The sequence below is a fragment of the Protopterus annectens genome, chromosome 8.part0, assembly GCF_019279795.1.
Source record: "Protopterus annectens isolate FY-2018-M chromosome 8.part0, PAN1.0, whole genome shotgun sequence".
Classification (NCBI taxonomy): domain Eukaryota; kingdom Metazoa; phylum Chordata; order Ceratodontiformes; family Protopteridae; genus Protopterus; species Protopterus annectens.
In genome coordinates this window covers 1,570,832,142-1,570,855,244 of record NC_056741.1, presented here as the reverse complement: position 1 = coordinate 1,570,855,244, position 23,103 = coordinate 1,570,832,142, and the positions used below count along the sequence as shown (strand labels likewise).

General features: G+C 38.3%; 1 protein-coding gene across 1 annotated transcript in view; it reads left to right on the top strand.

Moving 5' to 3' along the window:
* The window catches only part of IGSF9B (immunoglobulin superfamily member 9B), a 3,189,659-nt gene that overhangs the window by 2,733,652 nt on the left and 432,904 nt on the right, over positions 1 to 23,103 (top strand). The window lies entirely within an intron of this gene.

Here is a 23,103-nt window from a genome sequence, read left to right as displayed (position 1 = left end):
ATTTTTCAAAGATCACCTCAGCTAGTGAGACATCTCTGGACAAGGATACAGCAACAAAGGAAACCCATCATAGGTTCATAGGTAAGTACTAGGCTAGCTGCCCTTGCAGGCCATTTTAATCCTGGCCAGCTTCCCTTTTTGGGTTCAGACTAACCTATCCCATTTAGTTATAGATAGGCCTTACCCATCCCATGATCAATAATTATATATTACCCCTAATGAAAATAACTAGGATCATACCACAGATAATGTGAGGGGACCCATGCAATGGGATAAAGCATTTAGGTGCTGCCTTTGTCCATTAGTAAAACAGGGAGCAGTCCTGGGGTAACTTTTCTGTTTGCCATTCATAGATCTAAGTTGCATTTGAATATAGACAAGGTTGAACTTTATTTTATGTGGTTTGTGGAGTCTAATCCAGAGCAGCAGCATCCTCTGTGAGATATTCCTGTCCCTCCAAACCATTCTGTTGATGTCACAGAACAGATTTAGATTCCTAGACTTGAGTATTTCTGATCCCATCTGACTTGCTGTTGTGCATAAATCCATCAGTATTAGGTCAGAGGATGCCTTGTATGCCAGACACAGGTCACCTCTTAGCAGTCTGTAGGATGCCAAGTATAATGACAGGGTTTTGAGTCGGTTCATGTTTGGGCCTTGCATCCTTTTAGTAAGGCATCTTTGTGAAAGTTCCATTTGTTATGTGTGTCTGGGCAGATACATACCAAAGTGGGCATTATATTCATTGATTGAAGCAATGATTAGCCTTGATTATTGCCTGGCTTTAAAAACTACCAGTCCTTTGAACTTAAGGGTCTTCATGGTCCCAAAAATATGCACCCCCTTTATGAACAGAACTGTGGCTTTTTCATTGGCCACCCCAGAAAGTACCATCCTTAAGCTCACAGCCTTCGATGCCATAGAAGGCTGTGAACTAGAGGTACAATTGGAGAAAACTCATTTAAGTACCCCCTCAAGTCAGCAGGCTAAGTTCACCAAATGTCCCATACAGAAAAAAATGCCCTCTGAAGCATCAAGTCAGTGAAAAAATGAACATGTACTTGAAAGAATAAGTAAAACAAGAGTAGAGCATTTGCAGTTGCAAGTTAAGTGGAGACCCACAAGTGGGTGGAGTGTGCCTTTACTGAAGAAGGCAAGTGCAGGAATAAACTTTCTTTACAGCAGGGCAGCAACCTCAACAGTGTCTGTGTCAGGTGTGTACAAGCACAGTGTCTGTGTCAAGTGTGCACAAGCACAGTGTCTGTGTCAGGTGTGTATAAGCACAGTGTCTGTATCAGGTGTGTACAAGCACAGTGTCTCTGTCAGGTGTGTATAAGCACGGTGTCTGTGTCAGCTGTATATAAGCACAGTGTCTGGGTCAGGTGTGTACAAGCACAGTGTCTGTGTCAGGTGTGTATAAGTACAGTGTCTGGGTCAGGTGTGTACAAGCACAGTGTCTGTGTCAAGTGTGCTCAAGCACAGTGTCTGTGTCAGGTGTGTATAAGCACAGTGTCTGTATCAGGTGTGTACAAGCACAGTGTCTCTGTCAGGTGTGTATAAGCACGGTGTCTGTGTCAGGTGTATATAAGCACAGTGTCTGGGTCAGGTGTGTACAAGCACAGTGTCTGTGTCAGGTGTGTATAAGTACAGTGTCTGGGTCAGGTGTGTACAAGCACAGTGTCTGTGTCAGGTGTGTATAAGCACAGTGTCTGGGTCAGGTGTGTACAAGCACAGTGTCTGTGTCAGGTGTGTATAAGCACAGTGTCTGTGTCAAGTGTGCACAAGCACAGTGTCTGTGTCAGGTGTGTACAAGCACAGTGTCTGTGTCAGGTATGTACAAGCACAGTGTCTGGGTAAGGTGTGTACAAGCACAGTGTCTGTTTCAGGTGTGTATAAGCACAGTGTCTTTGTCAGGTGTGTACAAGCACAGTGTCTGTGTCAGGTGTGTACAAGCACAGTGTCTGGGTCAGGTGTGTATAAGCACAGTGTCTGGGTCAGGTGTGTATAAGCACAGTGTCTGGGTCAGGTGTGTACAAGCACAGTGTCTGTGTCAGGTGTGTATAAGCACAGTGTCTGGGTCAGGTGTGTACAAGCACAGTGTCTGTGTCAGGTGTGTATAAGTACAGTGTCTGGGTCAGGTGTGTACAAGCACAGTGTCTGGGTCAGGTGTGTAGAAGCACAGTGTCTGTGTCAGGTATGTACAAGCACAGTGTCTGGATCAGGTGTGTATAAGCACAGTGCCTGGGTTAGGTGTGTATAAGCACAGTGTCTGTGTCAGGTGTGTACAAGCACAGTGTCTGTGTCAGGTGTGTACAAGCACAGTGTCTGTGTCAGGTGTGTATACGCATAGTGTCTGGGTCAGGTGTGTACAAGCACAGTGTCTGTGTCAGGTGTGTATAAGTACAGTGTCTGGGTCAGGTGTGTACAAGCACAGTGTCTGGGTCAGGTGTGTAGAAGCACAGTGTCTGTGTCAGGTATGTACAACCAGCACGAGGGTTTTGGTGGAGGGTTTTGCCACATGAAAAATAATTCACATTTTGTTTGTTCCACTGCCATTTTATGTACTTTGTTTTGTACTAAATGGCACTTGATCAAATACTCTTCAATAAATTGAGTTTGCCAGAATGTATATACATTATGCAGTGATAGTCATAAAAATAAGAAGGTAATATGCATTACAAAGATAGATAGTCCACGATGCAAGTTTTGAGTCCTTCATTTTCCCATTGTGTGATTTTGAGCAAGTCACTTAATCAGACAGGTTGCCTGTGAATGGGACAATTTTACCAGTAAGGTTATACACTCAAGAAATAGGTAAAGACATGCACTTGAATTTCCTTTGTAAGAAGTCTAGAATCATGTCAGTTTCTTGGAAATTCGAAAGTTTTGAAAAAACGAGAAACATAATGCTGCTTAATGACAGTCATTCATAAACCAAGTGACAGCACACCCTTTTTATAATTTATTCATTTGTAATTTTGTAATTTCTGACTGATACCTAAATGATATTTGAACAGATGTCGCATGATGCTTTGTTCCTTGGCTCACTTCTAAGATGGAGTTCCTTTTGTGCATAGCTTACATTTCTTTCCTTTGCCTGCTTGCATTTTTGCTGAGAACTCTGGTTTCATCCATCATCCCAATGGCATGGAGGTAGGTGAACTGTCAATGTTCACATTGCCTGTAAGTGTGAATTCATTGTGTGTGTCTTATTGTGCATATACAGACTATTTTCCAGTTCAAGACTGATTTCTGTCTTGCACCTGTTACTTGCTGGGATAGGCTATAGCTACTTTGATCCTGAATTGGATAAAGCAAGTATTGAAGATGGATGGATGGATGGGTCAATGGATGCATGGATGGATGGAAGGAAGAAAACTTTCAGTCCTTGCTCCCTTGGTACGTACATTCAGCAACTGACTGGCTTGGACTATGTTCTCTAGGTATATTAAAATGGATCTGATACTAATTGCTGATCCATGGAAATGTTGACATGCTGTCCATAAACACATCAACAAAAACACTTCAGCACACAACAGTGCATACTCCGAGGCTAATCCTTGGAACATGCAAACAAAAAAAAAAGTATTTTTGTAGGAGGTCAAGCCTCCCTGCACCCCCACACTACCTGCTAATTATTTACATTAACCCTGATATCGCACAGTCCCCGGGAAAAAGGCATGTCAGTCTTGTGCAGTTGTTGACCATTTACATATTTTGATCAATGTGAGTCGACAATACACAGGTCAGCCATCCAAATTTTGACATAAACTAGCACTCTCATGAAAACAGCATGTCATATACCTACACTGTAACCTAATATGTACATTAAAACAAAGATGGACATACAAGACAGACTGTCTCTGTAAGTATATTTGAACAAACTGACATCTACTACACTGCTGGGTACACATAAATAGAAAGGAGATCTGTAATATTACAAGACTGCCACTCGAGGAATGCTACTGCCAAGTTTCTGCTGGAATATATTTATCAAACTAAAATAACAGAGAGAATCCTTGGGAAAAAAAACAGGAAGCAGAAAACTCAAGGCAGTCCCAGATGTCCCACCAAGGATGAAAGCACTTAACGTTTTATCTGATAAATTTTATCAGTTTGTTTCCTGGCAATTGAGTCATTGGTCATCCTTGGTGGTACTTCTGGGACTGCCTTGAGTGTTTTAGAATCTATTTTTCTCCATTTTCACATACATACATTAGACTTTAAAAGCACAGTGTAACAAAATGGTATGGCAGTGCTGGATTGTCCGGCTTTACTCGAAGTCACCCATAAAGTGCAGATCAGATCTGGAAATGGACTCTGCATAGATTTACTGATACCTCAAGAGTGTGTGTATGTGTGTGTGTGTGTGTGTGTGTGTGTGTGTGTGTGCGTGTGCGCGCGTGCGCACGTGCGCGCGTGCGTGTGTGTGTGTGTGTGTGTGTGATTTTCTCTCTGTCTCTCTCATTCTCTATCTCACTCTAGACATAATCAGATATGTTGTATAAAGTTTGAAGCCTATCCTGGTGCTATTTGACTTTCTATCCCCTATGTAACTAGCTATCTATCCAAGCTGTTTGACCTGGCAGTTGGTGCAGAGGGTAAAGGCTGTAATCTGTAGTTCCTATAGCACAGGGTTTGATTTCCACAGCTGTCATTTCTCTACTATGTGACCTTGAACAAGTCATTTAACCAGGCAGTACTTGGAGGCATCTTGGAATTTGGTTTAGGCTGTTTAATAGCCACTGGACTGCAAGTCTTGTACCTAGTTATTAGAGTGTCAATCCCCCCCCCAAAAAAAACTTTTCATTTTAATTTACTAAGCATATGCCTTATCCCAGACAGCTAAGCAGTACATTTTAGTTGTTTTTGAATGCACACATTTATATGTTATTAACTGGCAGAGGGACAACCTTTCCTTACTGATATTACTTTATTTATGAGTTTGTTGTGACGGTTTTTGAGAAAGAATGAGCAGGGCCTAATAAGGATTGCTTTAAAGGGACATCCAGGTGTACTAGACGTCTAAAATACTTTCAGTGGGATTCAGAAAATGGGTTCATGTCTTGGTCAGAGCTGACATAGTTATGCAGCTAAAAGGTTAAATTAAAGGCTATGACTCAGACAGAGCCCGGGGGCAGCATACAGACCAATCATGAATAATTAATAAGAGACTTTGATGAACTGTGCTAAGACAGTCTCAGCTTTTGCCTCTAGCAAGGTGACATTGTACTGATGTTAAACTGAATTCATGACCATAGACAAATGTACTGGCATGAGTAGTATGTTTTTATTTTGGAGGGAAAACACATTGGTACCTGAAACCCAGTGAAATACCTGTTTTGTAGGAATGCCCCTGACTGTGGCTGAAAAATTGTTCTATAGCTCCTAAAGCTGGACATTTTTTAGAATACTAAATTAATAGTATCAGTATTTAAAAAGTATTGTAACTTGGGCTGCTTCATAGCTCTCAACCTGGAAACATCAAAAATCTGGAAAAAGGCCCATGAAAAATAGGTACAAATATGTACCCTGATTAACATAAAATTTGAATGCATAATTATGTAATCCTGCCCACCTCAGTTGAATTGTGGGATACCAGCTTTTAAATGCAAACTGAAGAACAGACAACCAAAATATGATCATGAAACATAAAATAAGCAGAAGAACAATAGTGTTTTATAAAACAATCAAACAAATTCTTTCTAACAAGTACTACACTGGGCATCAGCTGGTGAACTGCCTTCAAGAACAAAAACAAGTGCAGACAACATATTTCTCCATCTATTAGCACAACAGTCAGCACTCAGCAGGTAGTAATAAAGCCAAAAATGTAAAGGGTGAGGTGTGTGGAGGCCAGAAACAAAGGAAACAGTTTAGTTTAATAAGGATTGCCTTTACGAAGTTGGTACAATAACACGCTTTGCAGTGTAATACATTTTCTGAAGTATATGAAGTCTGATCCTGACACTAAAAGCATCTGTCATTATTTTGCTTACTGACTTACTGCAGTGCTTAATCTGCCAACAAATATACATTTCACAAGACAAAGCACCTTACGTTAGGACTATTAACTATAAACTTCTAGGACAGCAAGCCCTACACTGGGTAAAAGTGCACAATACATTACACAAACTGACATTACACAGTATCATAACACAGGAGCGATATATTATTAGCAACCAGAGCATACACATACTACGGGTAAAATATGAAACAATTGCTATCAGCTTGCTAACAATCTCAGCTACAAAGCTTACTGAATGGTTGACATCTTTTACTTTATACTTGTAAAACAGTTCTTTTGATGACTTAATATTATAATTCAGTATTATTTTCCATGAATATACTTAAGCTAACATTACATTGCAGTTTCTTATTCATTATGTGATGATATGCTGTTAATCGTCACCCAGCACCCCATGATTGTCTGTGAGATATGAGATTCAAAATTATGCATTGCATCAAAATTCAGTAATGGATAAACAAGTTAAAATCAGCAGAAGCCAGAAGGCACAGACACAGCTCCACAGAATTATTTGGTTATATGACTGCAGATATTATGGCCATACCTCTCAATCTTTTAAATGAAGAAATCTAGACAAAGTCATAAATAATAGAGGACCAAACAAAAGCACAGAAATACAGTGACACTTTTTAAATACTTCTTTTCCAAACTTAGACTGTGGACAGAATAACAGATTTTGCACAGCATAGCATACATTTTCTGAAGGATGAATTCTGAAAACCAAATGCAATGGCTGTTGCCAGTCATTTTCTGACTTCAGTCCTCAAAGATCTGCCACTGCCAATGATTTGCCAGAAAACTACAATTTTATGAGACACTGACCCAAAGCAAAAAGTCAAAAGCTTAATTTCTTTCAGTAGTTTCAAGTATGCACAAGCAGCCAAGCACCAAAATTAAAGATTTCCCCCAGACCCCCACTAATCCCTTCAGCAGTATGTTTGCAAGTATGCACAAGTACAAAATGAAACATTTCCCTAGGTTTGGTTTTGATCAGGTTTTTCTTAATTCCTAATGTAAACTAAACTTTAATGTGGTCTTGGTAACCTCCACTTTTGCATGGCAGTCTGTTCAAATTTGTTGGATAGCTAAGCCATTGTCTAATGTTAACATACCTCTCAAGCTCTTGGCACAAGAAATCTGGACAGAAACACAAATAATGGGGACAAAGGACCAACAATAGGGACAGATGTTAAATATTGCTCTTATAGACTTAGAAAGTTGCTAGAATACCAGGGTTTTCATTAGCATGTATTTTCCGAAGGATATGATGTCTGAAACTCAAATGTCTGTCATTACTAAATGACTTCAATCTGCAGTGATTTAACAAAAAAATACACATTTTATGAGGAACGGACCAAACATACAAGCCAAAAATCTGGACATTCTGCTAAAATCTGGACAGAGAGGTATGAGGTGCTTAACAGAAACAGCAAAATAATATAGAAAGGCTGCTCCTGGACATATCAGTTAATTCAGTTAGAGCCACACAGGGTGCTTAAGCTTTCACTGAGTAGAAGCAGGTCTAAAGACTGTGGGACAGGAAGAAAAACAAACATCAGAACAGAGGTCAAGGTTCATCCATAGTTTAAAAGACACATTTAGCCATAGTAAAGTAAGGAGACTAGGTTGAAAACAACACTGTACATGAAAAGGTGCATGGATAAGTAAAGGAAAAGGTAGAGCAGAGGCAGGCCTACAGAAAACCGTTGATACAGTTAGAGAGCAGGAGATTACCAATAACAGAAAACATTAAGCAGCAGCACTCGAGTAAAACATTGCAATTCAGTACAGGGTTAGCTAACATGCCAACAGTGAATGAATTGCAGCTTTAGTAAGTAGTAGCAAGTGTTGCAGTGTAACATCTAATTTGTAACTTATGTATCAAAGCCTGTATCTTCACTCACTTATTATAAGAGCGATGCTTTAACACCATAACAAGTACAGTCAATACCTATACAATTGTACATTGTTAGCCAATAGCCACTTCAGATTGCAATACAGAGACACCTCAGGAATATGTGCGAGTCTACAGGTTACAACAGTTAAAATAGATATTCACAGCTGTCAGCATTAAATCAATGTTACGGCATTGCAAGACATAGGTCAATGAACAAAAAGAGATCCATTCCAAAAGCATACGTTTCTTACAGTTCAATCCGAGTGCGCAAACAGCTTGTGGGGAGCTTGGGTGGGGGTGGGGCGCTACGGATGGAAACTTTAAGGATTTTTTGCTGCATTAAAACGTTTTGAATACATTGAACCGCATTTTTTGCTCATGCCATTATTTTTTTCTTGTGTCCGTTTAGTGCCTTGGACCTTTATACTTGTGGTGGTGTTATGGATGGTGGAGACTAATTACAAAAGAAAACCAGTAATTCAGTGTAATGGGATTAAAAATGGTGCAATGGATTATGGGTAGGAGAGTCCAACGAGGGTGTGAGAAAATTAACAGTAGTTAAAGGAAGTTCGGGGGGATGGCTGACCCATGATAATGGTGGGGAGGTGAAGAAAAACTACCGGGAAAACAATAGAAAAGTAAGGGAGCAATTTTCAGAGAAAAGTCAGTCTTATTATGTGATCCTGATGGGTTCAGCAAATGTTATTTAATTATATATAAGGATGAGTCGAGACTTGAGACACACAGTTATAGAAGACATTTTGTAGATACTTTGCCAATGTGATCTATAGAGGGGAAAGACATTACCAAGAAAAAAAAAACAGGGTTATACCAGAAGTTACACTCCTTGACAATTAAGCAAAGGTTAAGCAGTAGAAAGCTAAACCAGCCTATTCGTTCTGGAAAGGGGGGTGACGGTCCCAAAACTTGCATGAGAGCCACGGTTCTGGCAATAGTACAGATATTTCAGTTGTTTCAATAGTATGTTACAGTTATTTAATCGGAACTCAGCAGATGACAATTTAAGGTGTAGCCGGGGATATAAAACGTCATGGCCGTTAGTACATCTCATTCTCGTCGCAACAGCAGCACTCATACAAACATCTCTCTCTCTCTGTCAACCTCAGGAAAAAAAAAAAAACACTAATAGCAGCATTGCATATTTGCATTTTGCACTTTTTTTTAATTCTTTCTTTTAAGTACACAGTACAGTAGTAATACGGGATGTATGGTACCTGAAGGAGACAGGGGAAGAACTGGGTCTGGTGGTGCTGCTGATATATTTTTTCATTTTTTTTACTTCTTCTTTGAGTGAGACTGAGACCACTGATCACTGGACCGGGACGAATGAGTCCGACTGACAACTACTGCAGACTTCCTGATGAACTCTGCCTGGCCTGGACTAAGTGTGCTTAGTCACTGACTGACTGTGTCTGCTTTACACTAATTAACTGCCGTGCTCCACAAACAAACCACTACAGCTAGCCTGCATGTGTACTTGCTTGGCTGATAATAAATAAACACAGCAGTACACACACCCTCAAGCCCTGCCATATTCCAACAGGCTTGCAGTCTGGTCATGATGCTGATGTCATCACACACGCCCTGCACGCAATGACATCAGCAAAAATTCAGAGAAAAAAAAAAATTTAAAAAGAGTGGGAAATTCAGAAATTAAGGGAGCCAGTCAGGAATTTGTGGCACCCCAATATTTCAACTTCAAAACCAGTAAATACTGAAGAATTTGGTATGGTTGAGAGGTGTAGGCCTCTTCCTTAATTACTTTGGCTCTGTCCTTAATTCTGGAGGTGAAAGGTTGAGGGAATTATGAATTTAACGTAGATGTCCAGAGCAGCTACCATTAAGCCGAAAATTGGTATATATGCACTGAGAACACATTCATTTAAAAGTTAATCTGGGCTTGTAGCACTGACTTGTGCTAGTGGTTCAGGGTGTATCAGTATGTGTATGAATCACTTGTTTTGCCCATGGGGCAGTGAAGCACTAGCATGGAGTGTATAGTCATAAGTTGTTCAACCTTAGCTACTCGATCATTTTTAATTTATTACTTCCCATTTAATTTTGTGAATAATTGCAGTTAAAAGATGTATTTCTCAACCTTGAGCCAAATAAGTGAATGTCACTGCTTCCAGTTTAAACAATTTAAACCCATGTAAAAAAAAAGCTGATGCTGTTGTCCTGCACAACTGAAAAAAACAAATAGATCACCACAAAGCAATGGCAGATTTAAAAAAATATAGAACACTGAAAGTAAGTGTTTTTGCAGCACTGTACCCTGATGTGGAGCAGTTTTGTCAGCCCATATCTCTTTACTTATGTATGCCAACAACATGACTGAACAAATATTGAAGAGTGTAAGTACTTCCACAGTGAAATATAATGAGTGTTTCAGATACTTGATAGCTGCATTAAATGTATTTAACAATCGAGTATTTAAAACAATGGCATGTTTTTGTTGCTGAATGCAAATTTTCAGAACTTCATCCTGGGTTAAATTCTCACATTATGTGACATGAGGCTGTGACTTTTAGCTGCAGGTCTTAGAGAGCAACCTTATTCTCACACTTCATATCTCACCATCTAATCACTATGATGTTTTAACAGCCAGTTGCACAGTTCTATTAAACAGTGTCCTGCTTTGATCTGTTTCCACTCACATAAGTACATTTTTTATGAGCTTCTCTCAGAAACTTTGTAAGAATTTTTTGGAAAATAACTATTGTACTGACCTGTTTAGAATATAAGCTTCCTCAACACTACACAAACTGTGAGAAGCACAGCTTCATCTCTGTAATTTTAATATTTACTGCTAAAAGTTAAATTTACTTAATGATGATGATTATTTATGTATTTATTTTTATTTTTATTTTCAGTTTGTTGCCAGGATGGTTCATTGGGCCACTAGGAACCTGTTTTCAGTAGAGTCCTGGGGAGAAAAGCTCCAGTGAAATGAACAAAACAAATAAAAGTTAATTACATAGCAAGTTATAACAATGGATAGTACAGTAATACAAATAATAAATGGCACTAGTAAACTACAAAAGCAGGCATTTTTTAAGAAGAAAATAAAAGTGTTAATTGCATTTAGGTACAAAATCTATTTATTGCAATAGATGCTTATTAAAGTCTTATACAATTTGATATATATATATATATATATATATATATATATATATATACATCTATATATATATATATATATATATATATATATATATATATATATATATATATTTATATACACACACAAGTTACAATACAATAGATAGATTACAATAGATGCTTATCTGAGTTAAGGAGTAGGATGTTTGCAGGTTTACTGAATCTTGTGGGGTAGCTTGAGTTGGGGGACTTTATGCAGGATGGGAACAGGAGCATTCCCATTGGGAAGTTAGATGGGAGTGGAGTAAGGTTTTGAAGGAAGAGAGGTTGCTAGTGGTACGGGTTAGTGGAGGGAGAGAATTCCACAGGCGAGCTAGGGAGAAGGCAAGAAGATGATTACCTGGTGGACGGGTGGATTTGTGTAGTTCAATAAGATTTTGGGAGTTAAATCTTAGAGATCTATTGGGCTGGTGCATTTTAAAAGTGGTGGCAAGGGAGGGGCAGAGGGAGGGGTTAAAGATCAATTTGTGGGCTTGGGTGAGTTGGATATAGGTGAGGCAGTTGGGTAGTTCTAGCCAATTTAGTTTGTGAAGGGTAGTGCAGTGGTGTGTGAAGGATCTGTGTCCACTTGCAAACTTTGAAGTTTTATTGTAGTAGGAGTATAGTTTAGCTTTGAGGGAGGATTGTAGGTTAGTAAGGAGTGGGGCTCCATATAGAAGGGATGGGATAAGGTATGTTGTAGAGAGTGTTAGTTTGGTGGAGGAAGAGATATACCAATTATGGTGACAGAGCATGCCAAGTTTCTTGTGTGTTTTCTTAATATTTGCTTGTAAGTGTATGTCGAACTTGAGTTGGTAATCGATTTGGACACCTAGTAGTTTTGCGTTAGATACTATTTTGAGGGGTGTATTATTCTGGCTGGTGATAATAAAAGTGTTTTTGTCAAGGATTGGGGTTTTTGAAGGGGTAAATAACATACGTTTAACTTTTGTGGCATTGAGTGCTAAGTGGTTGTCTTGCATCCATTGTTCGGTTAAGGAGAAGGCATTTTGGGTTAGTTTTGTTAGAATGGGGATGAAGGTAGCAGAACAGATTATGGTGGAGTCATCGGCATAGTGGATGAGGTGAGTGTTAGGGATGGTCTGGTAGAAATTGTTTATGAAAATGTTGAATAGTAGGGGTCCAGGAATAGAACTCTGCGATACTCCTGTGGGAGTATTGAGGAATGGGGAGGTAGCTTTTTTCCATCTGACTGCTTGTTGCCTGTTTGATAGATAACTGGTAAACCATTTGATAGTGGTGGGGGAAAGGTTCAGGTTAGAGAGTTTGGTGAGGAGAAGGTTGTGAGAGATGGTGTCTAAGGCCTTAAATAGGTCTAATAAGAGGTTGGATGGTAATAATTACCATAAATCTTCATCACATGTGGTCACTAGATTTACTTTACTGGAGAAATAAATTCCTTATGTCCTGAGAACTGAAGTTAAAGCAATATTTAACCTTGCTTGCCTTCATATTTTTTTTAATACACGACAACTATACCACTCAACCTTTTAGTGCAAAAATTATGGACAAAGCTTGAAATAATGGGGTGACAAAGGCACAAAAATAGGGACAAATTTTAAATATTGCTCTTACAAACTTAGAAAGCTGGCAGAATAACAGGTTTTATGTTAGCATGCATTTTCAGAAGTATATAAAGTCTGAAACTCAAATGTGTGTCATAATTTAGTGATTGCAATTCTTAGTGATTTTCTTGAAAACAAGAAATTTTATGAGGAATGGACCAAAAATATTAGGTAAAAGTCTGGATATTCTGTGAAAATCTGGACAGCTAAGGAGTATGATAACAACATAACTCTGTACCATTTTCGTTTTGTTTAATTAACATATTATTGTGTTACTACTGCAACTGTCATCAGCTGTTTGAAAACTGTCTTCTTAGAAAATGAGCAAGTCCTTCTTTCTTATGAGGCGCAAGTTTATTTGTACAGAATACACACATCACCCTTTAATAACTGGAGCATTTCTTACCCATAACATTTATATAATTCGTCCCATATCATGTAAAACATGGCCTACAAAAGGAGAATGCAACAGTGATACCAAAAAAGAGAAAAATGAGTGCTGAATTATGTGTAACACAAACTGCGTTTGGTTATATTGACTCAGTTCTGAGCAATTCAGGTTAGACCAAAGCACTAAACTGAATAGTATTAATAAAATTGCATTATATACAGCCAACTTATTTTTTGTATGTGTGTGTGGAGGGGGTGGGGCGGGGTGGGGGACAGATTCCAAAAGAGTTGCTCTCAGTGTAAGTCTGTCATGATTCTGAAAGACCTGCTGTAAGTGATTTACTTCAGTGTTAGGCCTATTTACAGGCTTACTACAGGGACCATTTTCCAAAACAGTTGCTCTCGGCCTGTTCTCAGTGTAAATGGTCACTTATAATGAGAACAAGTCTTTTGGAATCGGTGGGACCTGTGTGTGTGTGTGTGTTTACATGGAGCAATTTGTATATCCTCAGAAATAGTAAAAAACCCTAGAAGCAGTTGTTCTGAACAATGTTTTTTTTTTTACATTTTACAAGCTGATTCACAAAACAACATTCACTGTTACATGCTCACAGTGCTTTAGTTTGCTGTCATTTCCTAGTTGCCTTGCTTTCCATATGGAGTGTGTCTGTCCTTCCTGTGTACATGTGTGTGTGTGTGTGTGTTTTTTTTTTTTTTTTTTTTTGGCTGGTGACTCTGGTTTCCTCCTGCATCACAAAGATGGGTTGAATAGGTAAATAGGTCATCTTTAGGACTACCTATACATATGGGTGCAGTGTACCTGTAAATGGCTGTGCACATCACACAACAGACTTGTATCTTGTTCAAGACTTCCACCATATCTTAACACCAGACTGCTTTTCCTGTTCAAAATAGTAATAAAGCATAAAAAAATGTCAGTATACTTTTAGTGATGCAATAATTTGATTTCTTCTGGTTATCTAAGCTGCAGCAATTCCATCTGATAACACAAGAGCCAACACTGTAAAGTTTATATTCTTACTGTATAATTTTCACTCAACATGGGATGTTAATTTTGCACTGCATATGACTGTCATGTCACAGACTTTATGTAACTAGGATTTTGGTCAGGAGAGTGTCTGCACAGACACCATGTCAATTTGCAGAGGGCTCAAAACTCACATGAGAACATTGCCAACCACATTCCTTTTGCCCTGCTACTAGCCGTTGACTGTACCTGTAACATACATAGGCTGCAGGTAGTAGAAAACAAAGTCTGTCAATTTGCTTTCTTAGCAGATGCTAACTCTCACCATGACCACTTGTCAAACGATCTCAAATGGCTCACACTAACTAAAAGATCAACCTTCCTCCTTGGCACATTTTTATATAAAATCTTCCATGTGGCATACTATACACCTATTAAAAGAAAACTTCCTGTCAGAGAATAAGGGCGGTTTTCATAGTCATTTACATAAATACTTTTAGTCTAGATGTCCATGAATGACACAGCTGAGCTGCAATTCATAGAGACAATTTATGCAAATGTATGATGAGCTCGAATATGCCTATGCAAATGTCTTAAACATGAGATGTAAATGAGGGATAATATGACTCAGCATTATGCTAATGAAGTATTTTCTACACCACTTGCGATTTGTAGTGAAATTTTTTCCCTTGTTCGTGCCGTCCACTGAAAGGCTTACATAAAGGGAAGACTTACCAAATCTATCTGAGTTGCAATCCATTATAATGTTGTCACTTGCTGCTAGTGTTACTATTTCCAGGTGTGAGTTGCTTGTCTTGGCTGGGACTGGAGGAATGCATGGATTTTCTATTCCTATGGATATTAAGGTAGGTATAAACCTCACTATACTTGCCACTGGGACCTTCCAGAGACAGACTGGGAACACTTTGGGGATCTTACAAGCTTCTGCCATGAGGATACTTCTGCAGTTCCTGGTTGTACTCTTGTCATATGCGTATTAGTACAACTATAACCTGTGTCACTTCAGGATCAAGCCAGAACTACATTTCCTTTTGTGGAGTGACAAGTTTTCTTGAGGTACTCAATGTGGTAGATTGAACCACTGTTGCAATTAGGGCCCCGTCTGGTCCACAGGGTGAACATTACCTCAACAGGAAGGGCTACCATTACATCAATTGCGAGGCAGTATGTGATGCATGGGGTTGCATCACCAGTGTCTGTGCCCAGCATCCTGGCAGTGCATGATTCCCACTACTGGCACACTAGCGCACTATATCACCTCTTTTTTCATGGTAGGATGCCCAGTGGTTATCTTGTTAGTAAGTGTAAAAATACATTTTTAATATTATATTTAAGTAGTTCTGCATATTAAAATGTATTGCTGAATACTAATCATTTTTGTTTTGTTTTTTGTGATAGCCCCCCCCCCAATGTTTTTCCGCTTTTCTCTCTATATATTTATTTATTTATTTATTTATTTTTGCTCTGTTTTTCAGGTGAAGCTGGATATCCACTGAAGCCATGGCTCATGACACCAGTGACAAATCCAAGTGGAACTGCAGGTGAGACCTATAACACATCCCTGTTCCAGACCAGTATTATCACTGAGAGAGTCTTTGGCTTCCTGAATATCCATTACAGGTGCCTGGATGAGTCTAATGGTGCGCTTCAGTATGGCCCAGCTACTGCATGTTGCATTCTCGATAACATGATCGTGTGCCAGTCATGTGATGAAGTGACCTATGCTGTCACTTCAGCTCCCAGTTCTAGAACCACTATGACTAATGATGACCAGCCAGCAGCAATAGTAAGGGAACCCATGCAGTAGGCTCATGCACAGCATATGGCTGTGCAGGTAAAGAGGCAGTGTCTGGTCCAGAGTTGTGGACCATGACATTCAATGTAGTGTTTCCTTTCTTGCATTGTTGTAAAAAGTACATAGAGTATATGTGATGCATTCAGTGATATCTGTGGGCTATGCTGTGAGGTGCATGGTCTGCTATTTCTATTCATCTGACATTCATTCTCATTTTAATTTTTTTTTTCTTTTGCAAAAGTTACTCATATTATTGTTATTTAAAGTAATGCCTGAGTGCTCACTGACTCCTGTACAGTGATGTTATAAGGCAGCATATAAATAATAATAATCACATTTTTTTCTGTTTTGTTGCATACATTCTGCTTTAGTGTTTTATTTAAGCATGGAAGTACTGAATGTCCTCAACATTTCAATATTTCATGAGTTAATGCGTTGCAACTGAATGAAAACATATCATACTGTTTGTTTTTATTTGTATTATCTATTTCTTCTCAGATTCTGTTTTCTCCAGTAATGCACATGAGATTATTTTTATGTTGTCGTATACAATAATTTGTGACTTCAGATACATAAAAATATAATTTGTGCAGTGGGGAGGGTGAAGTGTCAGCAGTGTAAGTTTACATGGCAAGAATCTCATTTTAATCTGTCATTCACTTATTTATTTCCCCTGACAATTTTTGTGTACGAATACTTTATATGTTCTAGATAGCTGTCACCTGTAACAATGGTAATGCATGTAGCATTGCTGTTAATGACTACAATGACATGTCATACAGATTTTTTCACTTTTCCTTGATGGTTTGCACAGCAGGTATACAGGGATGAAATTCATGTTTGTAAATTGCCCCCTATAATATATATATATATATATATATATATATATATATATATATATATATACATATATATATATATTTTTTTATTAATCTTATTCTCCTTCAAGTTAAACATTCAGCTCTGTCATTAAAGGTTTGACGCTAAAAGTGTCTAGCTGAAGAATTGTCAGACATGATTTGTTGTAGTTCAAGATTAAATGAGTCCTACACATCTCCTGTAGATTGGCTAGGTGATGGTGCAAGTGATTTTGTAGAGTCAGGTGAGTCCGATGTTGTGACCTACTTGATGCAGGTGATCCTGCTGACACTGCTCTGACAGTGCTATGTGACCATGATCTTCACTTTGAATGGGAGATTCTGCTAGGTATACTTGAACACTGATGTGGCCTGCATGAAGTGTGCTGTGATTGTTCACCTAGATAACTTATAGTACTTGTATGAGAAGCAAATATATTCTCATGTGCTTTGCCCCCTATGTGTCCAGATAGTACCTTGTCATCTTCCCCTAGCAAGACTGACTCCAGCTTAGCTCTGGTATGTCCTAACTAGTGTCTGAGTGAAGGTGACCACAAATGCTCGGTGTGCCACCATACAATGTGTCAGTGGATCATAGCATTATCCCTACTCTGTGCCATATCCAAGTAGTGCTGGAATTCATCACACTGGAGGGCACTGACCATTTTCAGGTGATTCTTTTGACAGTGCGCTCAGCCCTAACAATGTCACTGTACATCTCCTGCTGGACAGCCAATGATTTATGTGTTTCCTGGTGTAGCTGCAACAAATGCCTGTACCTGGACCCACTTTTTAAAGGTGGCTTAGTGGAAACTGTTATATGTGAATGTCTGCCATCATTCTGAAAGTGTTCCTCTGGGTTTGGAGATACTGGTGTTAACATGCATGGTTGTTCCTGCTGTACAAGGGCGGGTGTAATGTCATGTCCCTGACTTTGTGATGCACTGTCACTTCCTGTGGAGTTACTAACATGCTGTGGGGTCTGAGATCCTGTCATTAAACTTGGGGACTGCCTGCCGCTTTAATCAGACTGCCTCATAAATGCAACTATGTTATCATCATTATCATCACCAGCACCCATTCTGCCTCAGATATCAACCAAATTTATTGGTACAGAGGAATTATTTGTTTCTGATGCTGACCCTGTCAAACGTGATTTGAAAACATTGTTAATAATGAAATAGCATACACTACTGTATGCTTATAAAGGAGTGAGTGGGACACTCACCATGCACATGGCCTTCATTGCCATTCTGTGCTGATGTACAAGGTTCACTTATTAATAAGCCCATAGAAACCTAATTACATTATACAGTTGTTCAAACAGTCAAGTGAGCCAGATATTGGACTAACTCTTTTAGTAAAACTGTGTCCTAGAACAACAAAATCAACTTTCATCTACTAGCTCAGAAGCCTTTTAAACAGCATTGTTCCTTTTATTTATCTCTGTCAGCAGATTTGTGGCTGTTTAATTTAAGGCACTGATTGTTTTTCTCCATCTCTTTGCAAAGTTTTCAACCCAATTTGTTTGCCCTTACTAAAGCTCAAGCTACTCTGCTCACCTACTGTACCCCCCGCTCTCACACACCCCTTCTTACTGTACATTTATACTTCCATAGCACCATCCACATATTGCTCAAACCAATAACTTCATTTCCCTCCAGAAGAAAACAATCAATAGACTTGCAACCAGCAGTAACACCCACTCGTATTTCCCACCCAAGATTCTTTCTCAAACTGTCTTAATCCTTGCCCCCTATAGCTATCAAATTACAGCTCTACAACCAACCCAGTGCCTTCCTATTTTTTTTTTAATCCTAATTTGCAACAAAGGTAAAACCTAAGTTAAATAAGATGTTCCTAACTCTGATTATTTTACTATTCCTCCTCACTCTACTAGCCTTCATCACCAGTTATCAAATCAACATCCTTCAAATACTTAGGACTTTAACCAGTCCTCACTAAGAATATCAACATCTGCCCAGCCTGCCTTTCTCTGTAACACCCTATATCTACAACAAAAAATATCTGATTTATTTATCTATAAATATCTCATAACTAAGTTTTCATATTTATGATCAAATATTAAACTAAGACCAAAATATAACTGGCCACACTCTTCCCTCTATAAAATATCAATTATAAATCAGCAGAAATATTCACCCCAGCCCAGGTCCTACTGTTCATAAAACCATCACTTCCAACCCCAAAATAAACCAGTCACCCAATGCATCTCAGCAAAAACAGAAGCCAAACTCACCTTACTAAATATGAACCCAAGATGTATGTATAATAAAATCCATGACATACATCATTACCTTGCCATGTATACTCCTGATATAGTCATAGCGACTGAAACCTCATTAAAAAAGAAATAAAGTATAATGAGATCCCCCCCCCCCCCCCAGGATGCAATATACTCAGGCATGACAGACAAAACAAGTGCGCAAGTGGTATAGCAATCATCTATAAAAATTCCCCAACCATCACCTTACTTCCACAGGCAATACCCACATTTAACAATGCTGAACTTCTAGTAACACTCCTAAAAATCAACAATAGGAAAACTATATGTTTAACATATTTACCACTAGGGGATAACATTGATACTGCTGAAAGCATCCTGTATTGGATTTCCCAACAAATTAACCATGAATATATAATACTTGGAGACTTAAATATAGACTGACAACTCATAAATTCCACTACCCTCACTAAATCCAGAAACTTGTTCAACTTCAGACAATTAATACCCACACCTACTAGAATCAATAAAACTTAACATTAGATTGGATTCTTCAAACAAACCAGACAAACTGTCAAAACAGACTGACTCTCAGATAGCATAAGTGACCAGATACCAACATATGCCATTAGAACTCACCATAACCTAGATAGACATATTATTTATAATCAAATATGAAATAATCAGTTTCAGCAAAGATATTTCCAATGAAACACTAAAACAGTATAACTGGAATGTACTTAGAACAATGCTACTAGGTACTGCTGTAGAACACTTTAATAGCATATCCTTGCAGACCTTAAATAATCTAGCACCAGTACATAATAAAAGGGTAAAGTCCAATGCTACACCAAGGCTGACAAATGAAACAAAAAGAATTATGAGAAAAAGGGCTAAAACCTGGAAAAATTGGTATAAACATAGAATTTAAAATGCCTTCCAGCAATTTAGAAATCTTAGAAACCTTGCAAAATTCTATGTCAAACAGGATAAGCAAAGATACTATACTAATCTGCAAGACAATCATAAAAACAAACCAAAACGTTTTGGTCATCACTAAATACACTACTCCACTTAGTCAAGACCACCACTTCCTCTCTTAAAACAGACAATATGACAGACTATATCCCAGTTTAACTCCTACTTCATACAATCAATATGATCTCTCTTAGACAATAATACATCTGCCCCCCCCCCACCCCTGTCTAATCAAAACCACCCATGGGTCTTCAGTTTTATTCCAGTACCTTCCTTGATTGTAAGGAAGTTGATCCTTAAACTAAAAACTACTTCTGTAGCTGTAGACCAACTGCCATCAAACTACCTAAAAATAGCCAAAAAGGTAATAGGTCCATAGCAGACAAATGCTTCCCATCACTATGGAAGAAATCCTACTTCATACCACTGCACAAAGGCAGCACATCTACAGAGTTTAATAACTACAGATCGATAGCGATTCTATCCCCCCCTCGCCAAAATATTAGAGAAATGAATCCATATGCAGCTGATGCATTATATAACCTCAAATAACCTGGTCTCAGAAACACAACATGGCTTTTCTAGCATGTCCTACCATAAGATTTGCCCTCTTCCTGCACTGTGTTAATGCTCAATTTCTGTCACACTGCATTAATATGGAGAAGTACTTGACCTAAGGCTTTGTTCTCCTCAGCATGTCTGGACCGTACTTTACCAAACAGAAGTTTGCAATTTGTCTTAAGGACTACCATGAGGATGTTTTTTTTTCCCCTCATGGCTAAGGTTATCCTTTTTCTGCTTTGATCCCTTATTTTCTATCATTACTATCTATAAAAAGGGACCATAGTCATACAGGGAAAAGTTTTTGATGTAATCCTCTTTTGAACTACAAAACACTGGCAAAGTATGCTTGCCATCTTCATAAAAAATGTTAGCTAACACAAGCCAGATTATTATATATACAAATCTCAATCGAGCCAAGTAAAATTGCAATGTCTTACTTGCAGTGCATTCATGTCATTAAAGCAGCAAATGTTATGACATAATTCCTCCTTTGATTACCTGCTACCATTGTCATGCATTCATAATACTGCCATTTTGTATTCATCACTGACATGTGCAAATATCCTTGTCACTAGGGAACCACACAAATAAATGACTGCCAAAGGAATGATTATTCACGGTGATCACTAATTATTTCCACTGCTGCAGCACTGAAATCCAGTTAATAAATGACAGTAATTACAGCAATCCACTGCCATCATAATATGTACATCATATATGCAAAATTAAAATTTCTTAACTTTAACTTACTGAGTTTCTACATATTTTTAACTGTTTCTTAATAAAATAATATTTTTTAAATTATTTGATTACTTTAAGAACTCTGCAGTATCCTAAAACATGTGCAACCTAACTAGAGCATTGGTAAATCAGTATGGTGATATTCAACGTTTCCATATAAATAAAGGGCCATTTACACTGTATGAATCAAAGTACTACACAAATGTGTACAGCCACATATGGGTGTACATTGGTCTTGGATTATCATGAACACGGGCCTAGACTGACATGAAAGCAATGTGGACAGCTCCACAGTCTGCAGCACTCCTGTAGTACTAAGCCTGCCACTGTAATGCTCAAATGGCCCCAGACTATCCTAAATCAGAATATAATTAAAAAAGAAAACAAAATGGAGACATCTGAATGACAGTTTGCACCAACATGAACTGCAATTCCTGCCCATCAAATGTAATTTGTCACACCTTAGTACCTCAAACAATTCATAAGTTACTAAAATGTGTATTTAATACACATATGTTGTATATACCCCCCCAAACAAAACTATAACTGCTGCTTTATTAAAAGAGGTTTATATAAATGACATTCAGGCATAATATTCCCAAAAATGTACCTTATGCAATGACCAGCAGCGATAGCAGTAGTAAATCATACACCAAACAATTATTTAATATATTTCACTTTTATACAGCATGTAAGTGACATTTAACTGGTCTCCTTTAAGAAAAGAAAGTATGTGTCAAAGCACTTTTGGTTAAACCGAGTTTGCCATTAAAAACAATACCTGATATATTGCCTCTGCTACCTAACTGGGTTTGGTTAAGGTGATACACATCCCAGAGTCTATCGTAAACTGTTTTCTTTAATGGTTATAAGGTCCTGTACATCTAAATTACATCCCTATTCTTAGTTTTTTATTTAGTTTTGGCACTTTATGTCAAGGCATCACCTGTGAAGGCACAAGGCTGCTGCACTCCAAGCTGATCCAACCAAGAGACCATTGTGTTCTACCTTCTGAAGGAGTCATATCAGGAAAAGAGCAAGGTGTGCACAAAATCTAGCATCTGGGAAAAGATTGATATCTAGCAGGAACTGGATGACCATCTGCCATTCCTGACAGCTATCACCCACTCCAGCCAACAATACCATCACCGACATGACAACTTGCAGAAGTACAGGCCTGACCAGCTGACTGAGTAGGTAGACCAGCTAACATAAAGAGGGCTAGAGATGTATAGTAAGTATATATTTTTTTAATGGCTATTATTCAAAATAGAAAACGTATTACAAGTTTGCATAAATAGAAGTATTTTCTGAGAATGATATGTGTAACTGCAAATATTTTCTGTAATGCTATGGTTTTAATGCAAAGGAAGTCAGAAACATATGCTAAGTATACATGCATCTGTTTAAAAAATATGGTGGTTATATGTTAACAGAATGTTCTGAATAAATGTAAATGAGACATATAAGCTTACTTAATAAGTGGCATCTATATCTCTGTAAATGAAAGACATACATGTGTAGGATTACAAGTAGACTGAAGAAAAAAATTGCAGTTACACAAAATAATTTACTTTATCATTATATAAACTGAATTACTTTTAGATTATATGCAGCCAGTTCTGGTAAATAAATTATTGCTTGCGCAGGGCACAGAATTATTACTATACCAATTGCTTAACACAGTTATTTGTTCAAAAGTAATGTAAGTGCATGTGCAACATGCCTGAAGTCTCAGTCAGGCACGACATGCTAGACAAGGGGGAGGTTGTGGGAGAGGGTGGGGGCTGCTGTACCAAGTGAATGACAAGGACATACTTTACTCAGAAATGGTTAGTTCATTGGCTGTCA